This window comes from Tamandua tetradactyla, chromosome 3 (assembly GCF_023851605.1).
Source record: "Tamandua tetradactyla isolate mTamTet1 chromosome 3, mTamTet1.pri, whole genome shotgun sequence".
Classification (NCBI taxonomy): Eukaryota; Metazoa; Chordata; class Mammalia; order Pilosa; family Myrmecophagidae; genus Tamandua; species Tamandua tetradactyla.
This window is the reverse complement of record NC_135329.1, coordinates 216022911-216043156: the sequence shown is the minus strand read 5'-3', so window position 1 is coordinate 216043156 and position 20246 is coordinate 216022911. Positions and strand designations below refer to the sequence as shown.

General features: G+C 48.3%; 1 long non-coding RNA gene across 1 annotated transcript; it reads left to right on the top strand.

Moving 5' to 3' along the window:
- The first annotated feature begins 13017 nt into the window (after nt 1-13017).
- LOC143676664 (uncharacterized) lies at nt 13018-14891 on the top strand. Its single transcript, XR_013172243.1, has 3 exons — nt 13018-13111; nt 14040-14307; nt 14733-14891. It is a non-coding gene; the product is annotated as an uncharacterized LOC143676664 (long non-coding RNA).
- Nucleotides 14892-20246: the final 5355 nt, after the last annotated feature.

Genomic DNA, 20246 nt, shown 5'->3' with positions numbered 1-20246 from the left:
CACCATATGATCATTCCATTCTTGTTATATAATCAATAACTCACATCATCACATAGTTGCACATTCATCATCATGATCATTTCTCAGAACATCTGCATCAATTCAGAAAAAGAAAACAAAAAAATTTCATACATCCCATCCCCCTTACCCCTTCCTTTCATTGATCACTAGCATTTCAATCTACTAAATTTTCAAAATACCTATTTTGGACAGTAAACCCAGGTACTCCGTGTGGGTGGGTCCCAGCAGGGGATTTGCGGGAGGGACTTCGCTTTCCGGGAGGGACTTCGCTTTCCGGGTGGGGAAGACGCCGATGCGCAGGGGCCGGTCCGGTTGGGTCCGGGCAGGCGGGGTCAGCGGTCACCCCCCGCGGCTGCGGCTGCGGGCCGGGCCGGCTTCGTGCTTACCCGGGAGCACTGCCCGTCTGCCCAGCGCCCGGCCGCTCCTGTGCCCTCGCCCCCCGTGTCCCTCCTGCTGGGGCGAGGCGGGTGGGGCGCCGGGGGCCTCTGCAAGGACCCCGGACGCCCTATTAAATCCACTCTTGTTTTCCCAAGTCCCTGATGGATTCGGCCCCCACTCTGCTGTTTCTGAGCCAAGAGCAGCAGCCCTGGGGCCAGGGTGGGCTTGACAGTGCCCACCCTGCGGGTGCTCCTGGGGAGAGCACACGCGGCCCCGAGTGCGGCCGGCGACACCGTCCCGCGTCCCCGCGTCCTGCGCAGCCGCCGCGGCCCGTCCCGGCAGCGGGACTCTGGGTGGCGGAGAAAGGCCGCGGTTAACCGAGCTCGGGTTAGAACGTCCTCGGTGCCAATGTGCGGCTGCGAAGAGGTCAGATGGGCCCTTTCCAGGGCAAGAACACCGCCCGGAAATGTCTTTGTCCCCTCGCTTTGGAGACTCCGTGAGCGCAGAACGTCGGCCGGCCGGCCTGGGTGGGGCTCCGAGCCCCGCGTCCCCGCGTCCCCGCGAGGCGGCCAGAGCCGGGGCAGGGCGGGCCCGCCTGGGCCTCACACGCGACCCGATCAGCCTCCGCAGGGACCCGGCAGTGCGCCCACGCCGAGCGCCGCGCGGGGAGAGTGGCCGGATGCGGGCGGCTGCTGCCCGCCCATCCTGGGGGACGCGCAGCTCGGGCTGTGGGCTGTTAGGAAAGGAAGATGGGGGCCCGCTGTCCCCGGGGCAGGGCCGCCAGCGCCGGCCACGCGCCGGTCCCGAGCCAGGCCACTGCGCAGAGTGGGCCCGGCTCTCAGCCGCGCTGAGGGCGCCTCGGGCTCCGCTGTCAGCCACATGAGACCCCCCGCAAGTTCCTCAGAAAACAGCCCCGGAACCACCACCCCCCCCCACCTCCCCCCCACCCCCCACCCCCCACCCCCGGCCCCTGAGCTCAGGCGGTGAAACCCGACGCCACGCGCCATGCGACGCAACCCAGGGCGCTGAGGTTGGCGCACGGGTCCCTCCAAGGCTGGGCCTGGGGATGGCCCTCTCCCCCACTGCCTCGGGGGCAGACCCCTGACCTCCCAGGCCCTGCCCTTCGAGACCCCTGTCCCCCCCATATCCTTCATCCCCCAGGCCCCTCCTCCAGCCTCACCCACCTTTGCCCTGGGCAGTGGCCCTGCAGGGCAGCAGGTGTAGGGGGTGAGGCCTCCCTCGGGCATCTTCTGTCTTCCCTCCCTCTTCTTCTTTTTTTGATTTATTTTTCATTTAACTGTTTATTTTGGAAAACATCCAAACCTGTTGAAAACCGCAGGAACAATCCAGCAACCACCCACTCATCTAGTTTCACCAGTGCTAATGCTTCTGCCACTTGTGCCCTGTGTGTGTTCACGTGTGTATCTACAAGCATGTCTGCACACACCCATTTATTATTGTTAGCTTCAAAACCAGGTAGCGAGTTGTGGATTTTGTGACATTTTAGCTCAAAATACTTCCGTGCATATCTCCCAAGATAAAGGACGTTTTCAAACGCGGCACCGTGCTCCGCTGCCTTTGAGAAGTTTAACGTGGCGGCAGCACTGTTGCCCGCAGCGGGGTCCATGGCCGCATACCAACCGCCCTGACAACCCCTTCGCGGCATCTCCGTTTCGTCCTCGAGCCAGGATGGCGCAGGGCTCGGTCTGTCCTGTCGCTCAGGCTCCTCAGCCCGTCCTTGCTGGCGACACTGACGTTTGGCGAGCCGCGGGTCGTGTAGAAGGCCCTGCATCGTGCGCCACGCCACCCCCACGCTCCTTCCCCTCCCGCCCGGGCAGGGGTGAGGCCCTGTGCGCCCCCCGGGGACGCACTTAGTCTGTCCCGCTGTTGGTGATGCTGCTGTGATGGTTTGGCTGAGGTGGTCTCAGCCGCTTTCCTGCCCATGTCCCAAACAGGTGGTGACTCACCTGTGGGGTCTCACCTGTGGGGGGTGACTCACCTGTGGGGTTTCACCTGTGGGGTCTCACCTGTGGGGGGTGACTCACCTGTGGGGTCTCACCTGTGGGGGGTGACTCACCTGTGGGGTCTCACCTGTGGGGTCTCACCTGTGGGGGGCTTTAACACTACAGAATCACACTGTTGCCCAGCCTGTCAAGATGCAATGGTTGTAGCGCCCATTTGTGGATCTTGCTTGAATCATTTATTTCTATACTGATTGCAAAATGATGATTTTCCAACTTGTGTTCGTTCATATTTCTCAGTTGATATCCTGCTGTAAAGGAAGACTCTCCCTTCTCTTATTCTTCGTTTGCTTTCTGAAATGGATATGGACACAGGGTCTTCTTTTTTCCCAGTTGCATGCATTCTAGTCCATTGTTGTCATTATTCGTTTCGATGTTCAATTTGTCTTAGGTTTACCAGTGGGAGCCCCTTCCTGATGTTCGAGGCCCATCTTGCTTACTTCCCCCTTGGAATCACCCATCTCTCCAAGAGCCCTGGTTCCTTTGGGGGGAGAATAGAAGTTAGGGGCCACATGTGTCCATTGGAAGTGCCCACTGCTGAGGCCATTGTTCTCAGCCCTCCAGTGGACAGGCCAGGATGGTGCACAAATAGGGGGACACACACACACATACATTGAAAGAGCCCCAAGTTCACACCGACTTTTCTTATATGACTCTACTACCATAGGTTTCTTCCTTTCTTCCACTATTCCCTATTTGTCTCTCCCCTTTCTCACTGTGAAGTGTGAGTGCTCAGTCTGCAATCACAGAATGCGCAGGAGGTGGTTTCAGAACAGCTACACCCATGTCACTGCTGAAAACACGTAAGTGAGTAAAGTTCAAGATTTAAACCCAGAAATAAATTCTGTGGCTCAGGTGGGCTGGTGAGCTCACATAGCAGAAGAATATGAGGGAGGGGTTAGCACGTGCCACCTTTGGGAAGTACGGCTATCAGGGTCTTGTGCCGAGCCTTGGTTCAGTCCCCCCACGTGCAGAGCTGGCCCCTCTCCCAACACCACACTCTCCTTGCAGCATGGCACCACCTCCATTCCAGGATCCAAATCACATGCGGGTGTGGATGGGGCCCGGGGGCTCCTCCTTGTCACGGACCTGTAAACCAAAAAGACATGTCCTCACACCTCACACACCTGCCACCAGCGGCACTTGCAGGGAGCCACAGGACACACATGCAAAAGGGGGCAACAAACGGTGGCACATCGGCACAGGAGAATATTACTTGACCGTGAAAAGGAATGAAGAGATGGACCATCCTACAACTTGGATGGAACTTGAAAACATTATAGTAAGCAAAATAAGTCAGTCACAAAAGAGCAAATTGTATGATTCCACTGATACGAAACATCCAGGATTAGGCAGCTGCATGGAAAGTAGATTGGAGGTTTCCTGGGGCTAAGGGAGAGAAGAAAGGGGAATTATTGCTTACTGGGTACAGAGTTTTATTTGTGGTGATAGCAGTGACGGCTGCACAACTTTGTGAATGCAATTAATGCCACTGAATTATACACCTGAGATGGTTAAAATGGCGAATCTTATATTATGTGTATCTTCCAACAGTAAGCGCTGGTGACTGAGAGGGAAGCAGCATTCACTGCTCCGTAGCAGTTTTGAAATCCATCTAAGGGCACGTTGCCAGTTCCCCCTTCTCTAAAGGCAGCTGACGTATACGTTGGCCCCCTCCTGAGGGAGAGTCTCCTTAGTCCTTTCTCCCACCCGGGGTCTGGGTTTGCTGGTTCACGGGAAGCGTCGTGGGTCTGCAGCCAACGTGAGGGGCCCTGAGGCCTCAGTCCCTCTTGAACTGTCTCTGCCCCTTTCTGTTCAGGCTGACGATGCTTCTTCAGGTACAACTGTCTTTACTTACTGCGGGTTTCCCGTGAATCTTTTTGGCGTTAATCGCGTTAGAAAAGTCATACCCTCAAATCTCTTTAGTCCAGCCCCTCCACTTTGCCTCACGTCAGGGCACTGTGGGTCAATGCCGTGAGTGTTCGCAGAGGTCCTTTTGTTCTGGCTGGGAGGTCTCATTTAAGGCATGACCTTGAAATCTTAGAGGTATAAATAAAGGGTCCTGCAATTGACTCCTGAGCTGCACTTTACCTGAGGCTACATTGTATGTGAAGAACCCTGGATTGGATCTTTTGCTGATGCCATTAAAAAAATTTACATTTGAAACAATTATAGATTTGAAGGAAGCTGCAAAAAATAGTACTGAGAGATCCTATATACTTTTCACCCAGTTTTCCCTGATGTTGACATCTGGCAAAGACACAAAACAATGTCACAATCAGGAAATTAACGTAGGTACAACTCACAGATCTTATTCAGATTTTGCCAGTTCGACTTACCCCGTGTCTGTGTGTGTATGCACGTGTGAGTGTGTGCAGTTCTCTGCCACTTCGTCACGTGGGTAGATTTCTCTGCCACCACACCACAATGAAGGCTCAGAACTTGTCCGTCACCAGCAAGGTCCTCTTGAGCTTTTCCTTCACAGAGTGCCCGCCCCGCTGCCGCATTCCTACCCCCAGGCAACCACTAGTATCTTCTCTATAAAATTTTGTCATTTTGAGAATTTTATATAAATGAGTCATATAGTATGCAATCTTTTGAGTCTGTCTTCTTTCACCTAGCGTAATGCTTTTGAGAATATTCTATGCTGTCATATGAATTAAGAGTTTTTTGTTTTCTATTGCTGAGTTGTGTTCCATGGCACTGATGCACCACAGTTTGTTTAATTGATCATCCGTTGAAGGACATCTGTGCTAATTTCAGATTTTGGCTGTTACACGTAAAGCTGCTATAAAAATTTTTGTACATGCTTATTGTGGACATAAGCTTTTATTTTTCTGGGATAAATACCCAGGAGTGCAATTCTTGGGTTGTTGTACGCTAAGAACTTGTTTTGTTTTTTAAGAAACTGCCCAAATATCTTCCAGAGCAGCTGTACATTGTACATTTCCACAGGCAATGTAGGAGAGAGTCAGTTTCTCCACATCCTTGCAAGAATTTGGTATTTTCACTATTTTAAAAATTCCATCTGTTCTAATAGGTGCATAGTAGCAGTTCCTTGTGGTTTTAATCCACATTTCCCCGATGGCTAGTGATGGTGCATGTCCTTTCATGTGCTTATTGGTCATCTATATATTCTACTTGCGGATGTGTTTGTTCTTGTCTTTTGGTCATTTTCTCATTGGAGCGCTTGTCTTTTTAAATGTCGAGGTTGGCATTCTTTATAGATTCTAGGTACAAGTCTTTTGTCAGATATATGGTTTGCAAGTGCATTCTTTCCATCTGTAGGTTGTTTTTCTTTCTCTTAGAAGGGCCCTTTTGATTCTGGTGAAGTCCTGTTCATTTATTTATTTTCTGTACGTGTAGATTGTGCTTTTGGCATCATGTCAAAGAATTCTTCACCTGGCTCTAGGTTCCAAGGATGTTCTGTGTTTTCCTCTAGGAGTTTTAAAGTTTTGTGGTTGACATTTGAATCTATGACTCATTTTGAGTTAATTTTTGTTTGTGATGTGAAGTTTAGGCCAAGGATCCTTTTGTTTTGTTTTGTTTTTGCCTGTTGATGCCCAGTTGTTTTAGCATCATTTGTTGAAAGGATCGTCCTTCCTCAAAGCTGGCTGCAATGTGTGGGGCTTTTTTTGGATTCTCCATTCTGTTCCATTGAGTTGCACGTCCTATCCCCTGTCATACTACAATAGTGCAATAACTTTTACAATTTGACTATTGTAGCTGCTAGTGAATTTTAAAACTGGTACGTTGATTCCTTTTTTAAAATTTTTATTGACAAAACAACATACAAACACATATATTCTTATCATACGAACATTCCATACATGGTGTACAATCAGTGGCTCACAACATCCTCACATAGTTGTGTATTCATCACCATGATCATTTTTTAGAACATTTGTATCACTCCAGAAAAAGAAATAAAAACAAAAAAAGAAAAAACTCATGCATACTATACCCTATACTCCTCCCTCTCATTGACCACTAGTATTTCCATCTACCTGATATATATATACATTTTTTATTTTAACATTTGTTCCCCCTATTATTTATTTACTTTTAATCCATATGTTTCACTCATCTGTCCATTCCGTAGATAAAAGGAGCATCAGGCACAAGGTTTTCACATTACACAGTCACACTGTAAGAGCTGTATCATTATACAATCATCTTCAAGAAACACGGCTACTGGAACACAGCTCTACGGTTTCAGGCACTTTCCATCCAGACTCTCTAGTACACTTTAATCTAAAAAGGGGATAATCTATATAATGCATAAGAGTAACCCTCAAGATAACGTCTTGACTCTGTTTGGAATCTCTCAGCCGTTGGCACCTTATTTTCTCTCATTTCACTTTTCCCGCTTTTGGTTGAGAAGGCTTTCTCAATCCCTTGATGCTGAGTCCCAACTTATTCTAGGATTTCTGTCCCAAATTGCCAGGACGGTTTACACCCCTGGGAGTCATATCCCATGTAGAGAAGAGGAAGGCAATGAGTTTTCTTGCCATATTGGCTAAGAGAGAGAGAGAGGCCACATCTGAGCAAAAAAAGAGGTTCTCTGGGGGTGACACGTAGGCTGTTTTTAAGTAGGCTTAGCCTATCCTTTGTGGGGATAAATTTCATATGAATAAACCCCAAGATTGAGGGTTCAGCCTATTGATTTGGTTGTCCCCACTGCTTGCAGGAATTCTCCAGATGGGGAAATTAAATTTTCTCCCTTTCTCACCGTTCCCCCCAAAGGGACTCTGAAAATACTTTTTTATTCACTGTTCAAATCACACTGGGATTTATTGAGGCATCAGTCTGGACAAACCTACAAAATCTTATGCCCTACTCAAGGTTCCATGTACTTATGGTGTTCAATTAAATTGTCCAATAAGTTATATTAGAAACTGCACTGGTCAACATGTAAATTTTGTACCAAAGAAACATTTTTTGCTTTAGTCTCACACATAAGTTAAAGTTTTAAAATACGAATTACCATCTATTTTCAACACCCTGCAATATTGACTTTCTTTTGTTCTTCCTCATGCAAAACATTTTTTAATTTGGTACATTGATTCTTTCCACTTTATTCTTATTTTTCAAAATTGTTCCAGCTTTTGTGGTTCCTTTGCCTTTCCATATTCATTTTAGAACAAGCTTGTCTGCATCTACAAAAAAAAACCTTGTTCAGATTTTCTCTGAATCTTTTTGGGGTTCAGTCCATTAGAGAAAACTAAATGCACAAATCTCTGCAAAACAAGCCCCTCCACTTAAGCACAAGTTGGAGCGCTGTCAGACAAGATCCCTGAAATTCTTGGAGGCCTTTTTTACTAGCTGAGAGGGTCTCATTGAAAGCAGGGCCTTAGAATCCTCAGTTGTATAAACACAGGGTCTCACTGGTGATTCCTGATCTGAATTTCACTCTGAGACCACGTCTTATAGGAAGGCCGTGGATAGGAGCTGTACTGTGGTCATTTTTTATAGTTTTTAAACCATTGGCTGGCTGGACAAAGAGAAACAGTTTTCTTTTTAAGCCCAGCAAGTCCTGGCTAATAAATTCTGTAAACTCTGTTAGCAAACCGCACTGCCTCTTCTCATGGTGTCACTGTCTGTTGATGCCTTATCCTGTGCCACCAACAGAAACCCATCCATGCTTCCTGCTTACCTGGCCCACCCCCCCAGCTTGGTACATTTTCTATTGTCCATGTCTCCAAGGCCCACAGCTGTGCTAAATTAGATCGATTGCCCCCAGTTCCAGCGATAACCTTGTCACCATACTTCTAGCGTCCATCAACTGTCTTCTGAGGCCCCTATGGCCTGCATTCACTGGCCGTGTTCAAAGCCAGCACCAGCTGTGTGCTTTAGTGCTTTGTTTTGGCAGCACGCCACTTCTAGGTATCAATATCTGTCCAAATATCTGTCACTGCCTAAAATTGATGACAAAATACAGGATTTCCAAACAACCATTTCTTCTTGCCTGTGAGGGTTGTGGGCTCAGCTGGGTGGTTCTTGGTGGGGAGTCCCACACAGGTGCTGTCAGGGAGGGGCCAGGCTGGAGCCACCTAGCACTCCGGCTGGGGCGGTGGCCGAGGTGGTGTCGTCACACGTGCGCCTGGACCCTCCTCCCAGTGGAGGTGCCTAGACTGCTGCAAGGAGGAAGCACCATTACTTCCAGGCCAATTAAGAATTTTCCAGAATTGGCTTGGCATCATTTCTGACATTTCTTGTTCATTCAAACACTCGCAGGACTTTCTCAGACTCAAGGGGGTGGAGAAATGGACCCCACCCCTCGGCGGAGGCACGTCAGGTCCCATGGGAGGGGTCAGGGTGACTGCTGCTGTCACCCTGGGCAAGCCGTGGTCATGGAGCTGTTCAGCTTCATTTGTTCGCACCTGAATCCAGTCTTAGGTGTTTTCCTTCTTGGTTGATTTTACTTACTTTTTTTTTTGGATAGACTAGACTGCTTTTTATTATAAGCTCAATTGACATAAGTTTCACTGAAGAGACACATCACTTTTACACAGGCGTGCAAATAGGAAAACATGTTGACACAAAAAATATGGTATTTCAATATCAAATTTAAGAAAATGACATCCACAGAGAATACAAGATATTTGTTTCAATAACTAAAGGTGGTTTCTGTGTGTGTGCTGTATCATATAGACATTCAATTGGGTGATATGTTTAAGGCCAATGGAATCTGTAGTTCATTACCCTTTTGTTCATGAAAACTGAAACATGAGAATATTGTCTTATGTTTTTAACTACACAAACAGAACGTATAAAATGTGTCCTGATACATAGCTGTAAAAATGTGATTTACTCCAGTGAGGTCTTACAGAAACCTCAGAAGGCACTGACGTGTGATTATGAACCTGATCTTGAAAGGTCTGAATCTTTTTCTTATTAGATTACACAATTCAGATGCATAGGACTCAATGACTTCTTTAAAATTTCAAAGAAGCCCCCATTCCAAGGATAGAAATACCTAAAATCTCAGTAACCAGAGTTAAGTTTGTTATGGGGTAGGTGGGAGGGGAGTGGCAAAAAACCATGACAGGTATTCAGTAAAAAGCTATTTGAAAGATATCATATAAGCATACTATTTTCCATCATGCTTGTATTTTTCTAATTACAGTTTTGCCATACATTTATCACCATAAAATATATTCTTTTTATTCTTTATTTAAATTATAAAAGTGATGGTTCTTCCTAAACAGCCATAAAGCTCTCTGGAAATTATATTTTATTTAAGCCACTTTAATAAATAAGAATATTCCCCTAAATGAAATACCTTTGGATGTTATAAGCAACTACCATGAAGTATATTTTAAAACCACCTTTAATTTGGTATAAAGACACTTTGGCAATGCAGTAGAATTACATGGTCTTGGCAAGACCTAGCATGTACATAATCTCAAAGAAAAAACAGGCTGTAAAACACTTACTTTTTCTTACATCAAATTAGAGTACAAATGAGACTACTTAAATACAAAGTCTGTCTTCCACTAAACAGCAAACAGACATTTTATGTAGCTAAAAACTAATTCTTTCAATTTCATCAATGTAAAAATAAAACAAATTGCAAATATCTACAATCCAGAGCCTGGTGGTGAAAACAGAAGATTAGTAGTTTACAAGCTAATTGAAAACTGCAGTCTAAGGATACCAGACTAACGTTATAAACATGAAGAAAACGAAGCTTCATTTCTGCTTATCACAAATAGCTTCAGCATAAGCTTACTTTTTTGAACATGTAAAACGTTAACTTGGTTCCAAAAATCAAAAGCTCTGCAAAAGGCTATGGTACACTCAGGGAAGTATCAGTTCCCCCCAGGTCCACCCAAGCCATCCCACCCATCCCCACAGGAAAGCAATTTAATTAGTTTCTGGTCTATCTTTTTGCTTTTCCAAATGTGAGTGTATTTATTTTTCTTACTCCTTGTTCTTTCTTAGGCATGTGTCCACACACTATGTATTCTTCTTTGCACATTGCTTGCCGCTTACCCCACGTCGGTTTGTGGCACTCTTTTAGCTGTGTGGTTTTCCACCGGGCGGGCGCCCCACTGTTCATCCTCCACATTTCCTGTGTGGGGGCATTCGGGTTGTTTCCAGTAGTTCCTAACAACCACTGCCATACTGAATAACTTTGTGGAACTATAGCTTTGTTTTGTTGGGGTGTATCTTTGGGTAAATTTCTAGAAGAGAGATTGCTGGGGCAAAGAGTAACTGGACCTACAGTTCTGTTACTAATGTCGCATTCCCCTCTAAAAGGTGTGTGATTTTGCACCCCAACAACGAACAGTGAGTGTCTGTTTCCCCACAGCCTTGCCAGTAGGTGTCTATTGTCTGGAAATTTTGCCAATCGGATAGATGAGAAACAGTATTTAGTCCTGTTTTAATTATCACATTTTATTATGAGTGAAGCTAAGCATCTTTTCATATGATTAAGGGCCATTTATTTTGTTGTGAATGTCCCTTTTCCAGCAGATTTGTGGGTCTTTTATCCCCTGGATTTTAGATAGTTCTTTATCATTTTATCTGCAATATAGGTTGTAAACACTTGCCTTAGTTTGCCATATATCTTTCTCCCTTTGTTTTTATTTAATTGCTTCTTTTCTTTCCTTGCATCTGGATTTTCAGTCATAGCTAAAAAATCTTTCCCCACCCATAGTTAGAAAGGAAGCCACAGATACCTATTTTCTAGGGCATTTCTGTTGGTTTTTCTCTTTCTCCTCCGCCCCTCCCTCCTAGTGTGAAGAGGGGCGTTAAGGATCCCTCAGCCAGCCACACCGTCCAGGCACTGGACAAAGCCCTGGGGCAGATGCAGGGGAGTCCCTGAAGGATCAGGCAGGGCCTGTGTGCTTGTGTTTCATATGAAAAACTAACAAAAGCAGCATCTGGATGGTGCTTCCCCGTCGAGGAGAGGTAGCAAGTTAGCAGGCAGGTATGCCAGAACAGCTGGAAAGGATACATGACCCCCCTGACACCAGGATTTTCTGTAGAAAGCAGGACAAAGTATACAAAACAATGGAAAATAAAGTTGTTTATTATGAAAATTGTAAACATAGAAAGGCAGAGAATACCCCCAGCCACCACGGACTTACTGTTCTGCTCCAGCAAACCCCAGCACCCTGCGATAACTGCTTCATGGAAAGAAGGCTTTGGAAAAGTCCAGGGCGCTTTCCCTGAGGTCTCCAGCCAGTGTCCATCATGTGCCCCAGGGGCATGGCCGTGACGTGTTGCAGTCCAGAGGGGGCTTGTGCTCATGTGGATGTCTCGAGTCTTCAGAGAAGGATGCTGCTGAGCTCTCTTCCCTTAAGAGGTCAGAGAAGTGGGTAATCCATTTTATAGTAACGCTTCTACGAAAATGCATCAAAGTTTTAATGCTGAAAGTGGGGGAAGCCCAGCAATTTACCACACATTTCCACTGCCGATTATTCCAGAATAGCGGAGGTGTCCCTGTGCGGTTTCCTGTAGACACAGGGCTGGCCACCGCTGTCCATGCAGGTCCTTTCTGCCACTGCGGTGCCTCCATCCATCTCCTCATGCTGGTTTTCTGGGTTATTCTCTGGCAGACCTGGGGGTCTGTAAAGAAAAGCAAAAAGCAAAAACAAAACTAAGCCACAATGCCAAGCTGCGCGGGGCTGATGTACGAGAATGACACACCAGCGGCATGGCTAGAGGGCCAAGGGACAGATAAGCTAAGCCTCCTTTTATTTTTATACAAACGGCATAATGACAGCAATGGGGATTCGACATGGAAAACCTCACATAACTCTTGTCCTGTTTTCTTCCAGCCCGTGTGCACACGAGCACATCATTTCCCCATCGTCGCGGTCGTGGTGGAAGTACATGTTTCTCCTACTGTTTGGCTGGGTTGTCACCCCAACTCTTTATCCGACTACCTTTGTGGGCCTCCCAGTCACGGCTCACAGCTTCTGTGGGGGGCAATCAGAGTTTCAAGCCACGGGTTTCTCTTCTTCTATACGTGGGTCACAATGCAGACCCCCCTGGGACACTGTTGGAAAGAGAAAATGGGAAAGGGGGCTCCCAAAGAAGAAGAGTTCAAACAGGTGATGGCCAGGGGGTTGGAAGGGGCATCCTTGGGAGGCGCCACATTGCCCTGCCCTCTCGGCGTGGTGGGCTCCCCGAAGAAAGGCCTAATGGCTGCTGCCCGGGGCAGCTGACTCCTAAGTGGGACTGTCCTGCAGTGTCCTTGTCTACAAGAAGCAGCCAGGTGCGGGCCGACCGCGACCCACGGGAGAGGTGGTGGAATGAGTCAGGGAGAGAACCCCAAGTCCGTTCAGGGCTGTGGGGGTGGGGGGCAGTGGGGGCCTTACACAGGGAGGAGGTGGTGGGACGGCATTCTGCAGGGAAGGAGAGGAAACAGAAAGAAAAAGGCGGAGGGCTGCGGCTGGGCATGACCCTGGAGGCCGACACGGGCCATGTCTGTGCCGCTCCCTCTTCTTCCCAGCTCAGACCTGTCGGTGCCACCTGTGAAATGACCAGGCCGACCACAGGGCCCCAAGCCTGTGACCTCAGCCGCCGTCACAGACCCTCCTGCATTGTTTGGCCTTGAGTGGGGGCTGGGGGACGGGCAGGGAGAGGTCCCTGGCTACAGCCCCTTTGCCTCTTGGGGTGCGTATGCCATCAAAGGCGCTTGGCCTGGTTTGACCCAAACCAGCTCCCATTTAGAGGTGAGAGAGGATGAGGGGTGAAGGGGCAGAGGGGAAAGGTCATGAGGAGGGGGCACACAGCCAGGCAGGGGCAGAAGAGGGGTCAGTGCAGAAGGACTAAAGGGGGTCATGTCAGGGCCCTGTGGTGGCTGTAACCCCCAGGGGTGCAGGACAACAGGGGTGCAGAATAAAATGCATCCAGGGGTGCAGGACAAAATGCATCCTCACCCCGTCCAGGGGGCCAGGCACTGGACACGTGGTGTGAGCAGGGTCCCTTGTCCCTGAGGCTCCACCGCAGGCTCCTTCCTGCCTCCTGCAGCTTCTGGTGCCCCCCCACCTCCTTCTCTCCTCCCTGAGCCCCTCCGCCGTGTGCCTCGCTGAAGGACACTTGCCCCTGGACTTGGGGCCCATCTGGTAGCCCAGGACCACCCCATCTTGAGACCTTTCACTTAATTACATCCACGAAGACCTTTCTCCATAGAAGGTCCCGTTCCCAGCCCTGGGGCATGGGCACATCTCTTGGGGAAAAGGGGACATTTGACCCACACAGGTGGGGAGCAGAGGCGATGGGCCCCCACGGTCCCTGGTGACCTGCCCCAGGTGTGCTCTGGGGCTGGAGGAGGGGGGCTGGGAGGTCGCTGCACAGCCCATGCCAAGGCCCGAGCTGGTAAATGCAGGGAGGCATGGGGGGGTTGCCCAGCGCAGGGTCAGTGGCGGACTGCTGTCCCAGGAAGGGCAGAGCTGACCACTGGGGGCCCAGCGGCCGCCTTAGGCTGCAGGTCACTGTGCGTCCCGCTGAGCCCCACAGCGAGGGCTTCCTGCACCCGTCGCCCTGAGCCTCAGGCCAGGTGACCAGGGGCGGCTGCGTTCCCCTCTCCTCTCGGTTGTGTCCCCATAAAGGCCGTGTCCCTCTCCCCGCTGCCCTCGCTCACTGTTTTCAACCCGGCAGCTCCAGCGCCCGTCCTGGGAGGTGAGGGGCTTTGACAGCTTCTTCCAGCGGCTACCGCGTTTCTCAGCCGGACTCAGCGAGCAGAGCCCCCCGAGGTCACGGAGGGGGAGGGGATGAGAGGGGCAGCTGGACAGGTGTCCCTCGAACGCGGCCGGCTGAGGGACTGCACTCCTTCCACTCCCACCTGCGCCGTGCCTGACCACAGGCCAGAGAGAATCTCTGGAGCAGAAGAAAAGAGCCGGAGCAGCTGGATCCTGGACGTGAAGAGGTAACTGTTATGACCTTTCCCAAACGATTCTGTTTGGTTTGGTTTAGTTTTGTACTCTCGCCACTCAGCATGCTAAGAAATCACCCCAACCTGTGTGTGTGTGTGCGTGCGCGTGTGTGTGTGCGTGCGCATGTGTGTGTGCATGCACGTGTGTGTGTGCGTGCGCGCGCTTTAAGGGTATGTCCTCCAGCGGGCGCCCCTCTGCTTACCCCCTTCTATGGGTGCAGAGTCTGGGCTCAGCCCTGAGGGTGGGGTCTCTGGGGCAGGTGCCCACCAGAGGTAACCGGGGTCAGGAGGTCAGTGGCTCGGTGCCTGCGGCAGGTGGTCAGGTGAGGGCCTGTCTGCGCCGAGGACGGCAGAGCCTCGCCCTGGTGGATGCAGCCTCAGGGCCCCTAAAACCTGTCCCTCTTCCCGTGTCTTCTCAGGTAGCACTCCTAGCCCAGGTGTGCCTGGACACGACTTCAGAGGATGCTGGCGGCAGGACGAGAGCCGCTTCCCAGGGCCCCGGGCTGGAGGCCCTGAGTGCTCAGATTTTCCTAGGTCCCTGCACAGGACAAGTGCTCCCAGGAAGCAGGCAGGGCAGCCTCACGTGAGCCTCAGGTGAGCCTCAGGTGAGCCTCAGGTAAGCCTCAGGTGAGCCAACAGGACAGCGGGAGTTCCAGCCCCTGGCTGAGGGGGGCGTGGGGAGACACGGAGTTTTCGGGAACGTCTCGCTAACAGTCACTGATCTAAAACGGGAGCTCCAAGTTAGGCCGATCTCAGGAAGGCAGAGTGGCTTTGACACAGAAAATCGATCATACGCTTAAAAGAGAAATCGTAGAACAAGATGGCAGACTAGAAAGCAAATGTGGTCAAACCCAACGCCTGTTCAAGTTAAAACTCTCAGCAAGCTAGGAAGAGAAGGGAACTTGATGTGACAAGTTTGCAAAAGGCCTACATTTAATCATCCCTAACCGTGAGGACATGAAGGCTCCTTCCCTAGGGCAGGGGGAGGGACAGCAAGATCCTCCCAGTTCCGGGTCAGTGGGGCAGGGCGAGGAACAGCAGGACTGGAAAGCAAGAGACAAAGCATGTATGCGCAGAAAGTTGCTGGATACAAATCAATATGCAAGAATCATTACATTTACATAAACTAGAAACGAAGAGAAAATGAAATAGGAAAACATCATTTAAAATAGCATTTTACAAAAATGAAGTACCTAAGAATAAGCCTAAACCAAACACACAAGAATTCTAAGGAGGGAAAACTTTTTACAAAGCTATTTTTTAAAAGACATAAATAAATGGAAGGATGCATTATGTCTATGGATCGGAAATTTTAGTATGTCAAGATGTAAATTCTTCCCAAATACATATATAGATTTAATGCAATCCCAGTCAAAATAGCTATAGGTTTTTAAATTTTTTTTCGTAGAATTTCATAAGCCCACTCAAAAATGTACACAAAAGCATGAAGGGTCCAAAAGGGTGAAGACTTTTGGAGGAAAAACTACAGAGTGCATGCTTAGGAGGAGCCTACACTCTCAGTGATGCTGGCCTGGGGGTGCCACGGCCATAGTAAACCTTGAACCCTCACCTCACCTACAGTGTCCTTCAGAGATGCAGGCAGCGGCCTTGCAGGGCAGTGAGAGAAGGATGAACTGTGCGTAAACAGCCCTGGGGCAATTGGCCATCCACGTGGACAAAAAGAAACTGAACGCCAGGTGGCTTGCATTTTCCTAAGACAGCTGCCAAGACAGAGCCCAACCCACAAGAGTTTCCCCACCCGAGCTGGGCTGTGGGTTCTCCCTCCACGGCCAGCAGCGTCCGGTGGCCGCAGGACTGGGTTGGCAAGGGCGGCTTAGCCCCCCACGGGCTCTCGCGGGCTTGAGATGCCCGGCCCTGCCCCGCGTCCCCAGCGAGGGAGCCCAGACCAGCCACCCAAGAAGTCCCCAGCCTGCGGAAGAGAGGCTGAGGTCCTGGGCCACAGGCTCCCCCCACGCCAGCAAGGGGGTCCAGACTCAGGAATCCCCGCCCAGAGCCCGGAGCGATGCAGGCCATTCTCCCAAGCCTGGCCCGCACGGCCCTTCCTGGATTCCCGACCCACAGAACATGTGAGCAGACCCCACGGGGGGTTCACGCTCAGCGTTTTCAGATGCTACGTGGCCTCGTGGTTGGACAGACCTCTACTCTGATCGCACCCCAAACTCAATTCCAGGTAGAGCAAAAGCCGAAAACAAAAGTCTAACTATAAAGCCTGTAAAAAATAAGATAGGACATCATCTCCGTGCCCTCAGAGTAGGAAAGAAGTTCTTAAATGCAGGATGAATCAACCACGAGGGAAAAGGTGGCACTTCTGGCACACGCGGAACTCAGGGCCCTCTAATTCACCAATAGCCCCAGAGGGAGAGATGACACTTCCCACACACCTCACTCACCGAGCACACACATATGGAACATAGGAAGACTTCAGACAGAGTAATAGTGCAAACCAGAGACCCCTCCTCCATAAGGGGCCCGGGAGAACGGCACTTCAGACACCAAGAGGAACCTGCCTTACACTCTATAAAAATTAATTCAAGATGGATTAAAGACCTAAACGTAAGAGCCAGTACCATAAATCTTCTAGAAGAAATGTAGGGAAAAACCTTCAAGATCTGGCAATAAGAGGGAGCTTCTCACACTTTACATGTCACACCTGAAGCACACACAGCCAAAGAGCAAACACACAAATGGGAACGCCTTCAGATCAAGGGCGTCTGTGCCTCAAAGGACTTTGTGAAAAAGGTGAAGAGGCGCCAACTCAATGGGAGGAAATATTTGAAAACCACACATCGGATAAAGGCTTGACATCCTGTGTACATAGAGAAATTATACAGCCCAATGTCGACAACACACAACCCAATTGTGAAATGGGCAGAGGACGTGAACAGGCACTTTTCTCAAGAGCAAATGCAGAGGCTAAAAGCACGTGAAGAGCTGCCCGTCTCCACTGGCTATAAGGGAGATGCAGATCAAGGCGACCATGAGACACCACCTCCCACCTATGAGAATGGCTGCTACTAAACAAACAGGAAGCTACAAATGCTGGAGAGGATGTGGAGAAACCGGGACACCTATGCATTGCTGGCGGGAATGCAAAATGGTTCAGCCTCTGTGGAAATCAGTTTGGCAATCCCTCAGAAACCTTGATATTGAGGTGCCCTATGACCCGGCAATACCAATACTCAGCATACACCCGGAAGAGCTGAGGGCAGTGACACAAACAGACATTTTCACACCGATGTTCTTAGTAGCACTATTCACAATCGCCAAGAGGTGGAAACAATCCAGGTGCCCATCAACAGACGAGTGGATGAACAAAATGTGGTCTATACACACCATGGAGCATTACGCAGCAGTTAGACAAAATGATGTCCCGAAACATATGATAATGTGGATGAACCTCGAGGACACAATGCTGAGTGAAGTAAGTCGGACACAAAAGGGCAGATACTGTATGATTTTGTTATTATGACTCTGGTAAACCTCCAGTGTTTTGGAGCAGCTAGAAGGAAAAGCCTGAGATGAGGGCATGGCAGCCCATGGCAGACTCAGGGACCTGTTCTGCAGCTGCTTGTGGAAGTGTGCTTTGAAATTATTGCTTTTTTCTTTCTTTGCTTTGTATATATATATGTCATATTTACAACAAAAAAATGGTGGAAAAAAACTATAGGCAGCTATAGTAATATTAGATAAAATAAATCTCTGAAATTTAATTTGAAAATTTTTAGTAACAGCTCACTGCTATAGCAAAGTTGATATTTGTAATAATTTTCTTCTTGATACTTTGAGAACAGTCACAGTTTTGATAGTTAATCAGATGGTGTTTAAGACAGTGTTTAATATTCAGAATCTAAGAAACTCTGATATCTATATCTGAAGATTTTTTTCTTCCTTGCTTTAATTTCAAATTGGTTTATGAAACATATTGTACAAACAGGCTTTACAATGATTATTTAGATATTTTGCTTAAATATGCCTATAGATAAGCTAACTAGGATATCCATGTAGGTGGTTAAGATTTTCATATGTTAAATGTAAAAACATTTGTAGCTTCATATTTTCCTGAAATCAAGGAAGTGGTTAGTAACACAGGTCGCTACTATAGCAATGTAGATATTTGTAAGAACTTTCTACTTGATATTTTGAGAACATTCACAGTTGTGACAGCTGATCAAATGATATTTAAGTTAGTGTTTAATATTTAGAATTTAAGAACTCTTCTTTCTGAATTTGGAGATTTTCCTTGTTGCCTTAATTTTAAATTGGTGTATAAAAGTCAGGTTTTATGACACAGGCTTTACAATGATTAAAATGGATACATTATTTAAATATGCCTGTGGTTAAGCCTGTAGTTAAGCTAACTAAGATATCCATTTTTGGTGGTTCTAAGTGTATTTGTAAGTGTTTGTTTTCTTAAATAGAAATACTTTTTTAAGAAGCCAGAGAACCCAGTAGACAAAAGTGGGCAAAAGGGTTTTAAGAGGCACTCGGTAAAGGAAGACGTCCAAATGGCCGATAAACTCATGCAATGCGCTCCACCTCACCAGGGTCAGGGAAATCCAAGTGAGACGTCACCGAGAACCGGCGCACACCCATCAGGTGGTGGCACGCGAGGAGGACCACCACTGAGCGGGAGCGTTAACCCCCTCGGCGCCAGTGCGCCATCCCTAGGTGGCCTGCAGAAACTGGTGTCTGCGGGCACTGGAGAATGTTCCAGAACGGCCCACACCCCTCCTCCTCATCACCAAATGCGCTTTGATAGCTTCCTGATGGTGCATTGTTTCAATGGATACCAGTGAGAACTGAGTAAATGAACTGAAGTTACATGCGGCATTATGGACGAATCTCCCAAACGTGAAGCTCTAAAGAGGACCCAAAGAAAGCACGTGTGTTTCAATTCGGTGATGTAAAGCTCAAAACCAGGGTGCACTGTGGATGCCCTTTCGAGGTCCCCACAAGGGTCTCCCTCGGGCGGGGGAGGGGGAGGCTGGACCTAGTGTCTGGCTTGTTTTATAATTAGAGTCAGTTTTATTTTTTATAAAGCTGTGTATGTTTGTTGTAGAAAATTAGCAAACAAAAATAAGCAAGCAGAAACATTATATTCCCATCACCCCAAAATTGTCACTGTTAGCAGATTTTTATATGCCCTTCTATACCTTGTTCTAGGCATGTGTAATGCTTACATGCATTTTCCACCAGTATGAGGTCCTGCTTTAAAGAATGCCTTTATCTGTTAAAGTGTGCAATTCCATGCTTTTTAGCATATTCACAAAGTCGTGTAACCATCACTTCCTTCCAACTCCAGAACATTTTCGTCACCCCCAAAAAGCTCCAGAACCATCAGCAGCCACACCCCTTCCCCGTCTCCCCACCTCTGGCAACAAATCTAAATGCTGGACTCTTTCATCAGCCCTAAATGGATTTTCCAATTCTGGACATTTCACATAGATGGAATCAAACAATTTGTGGCCTTTTTAATCTGTTTGTTTTTTTATTCACCTACCATAACGTTTTCAAAGTCCATCCATGTTGTAAGCGTGTATTAGTACTTCGTTCTTCTTAACGCCAAGTAACGTTCCATTGCATACCCCTTCTGTTTATCTGTTCATCCGCTGATGACCATTTGGACGGTTGACACCTTTCGGTTATTGGGTAGATTGCTGCTGTGAGAATGCACATTTATGTATTCATTTGGGTCCCTGCTTTCCCTTCTTTGGGATGCATACATAGACGTGAGATTGCTGGGTCATGAGGTAACTCCATGTTCAACTGTTTGAAGAACGAACAAACTATTTCCTATGTGGCTATAACATTTTATATCCCCACCAACAATGCATGAGGGCTCCAAGTTCTCCACATCCTCTCCAACACTTGTTGTTACTCACCCTTTGATGCTACCTACTGGTAGGTGAGAA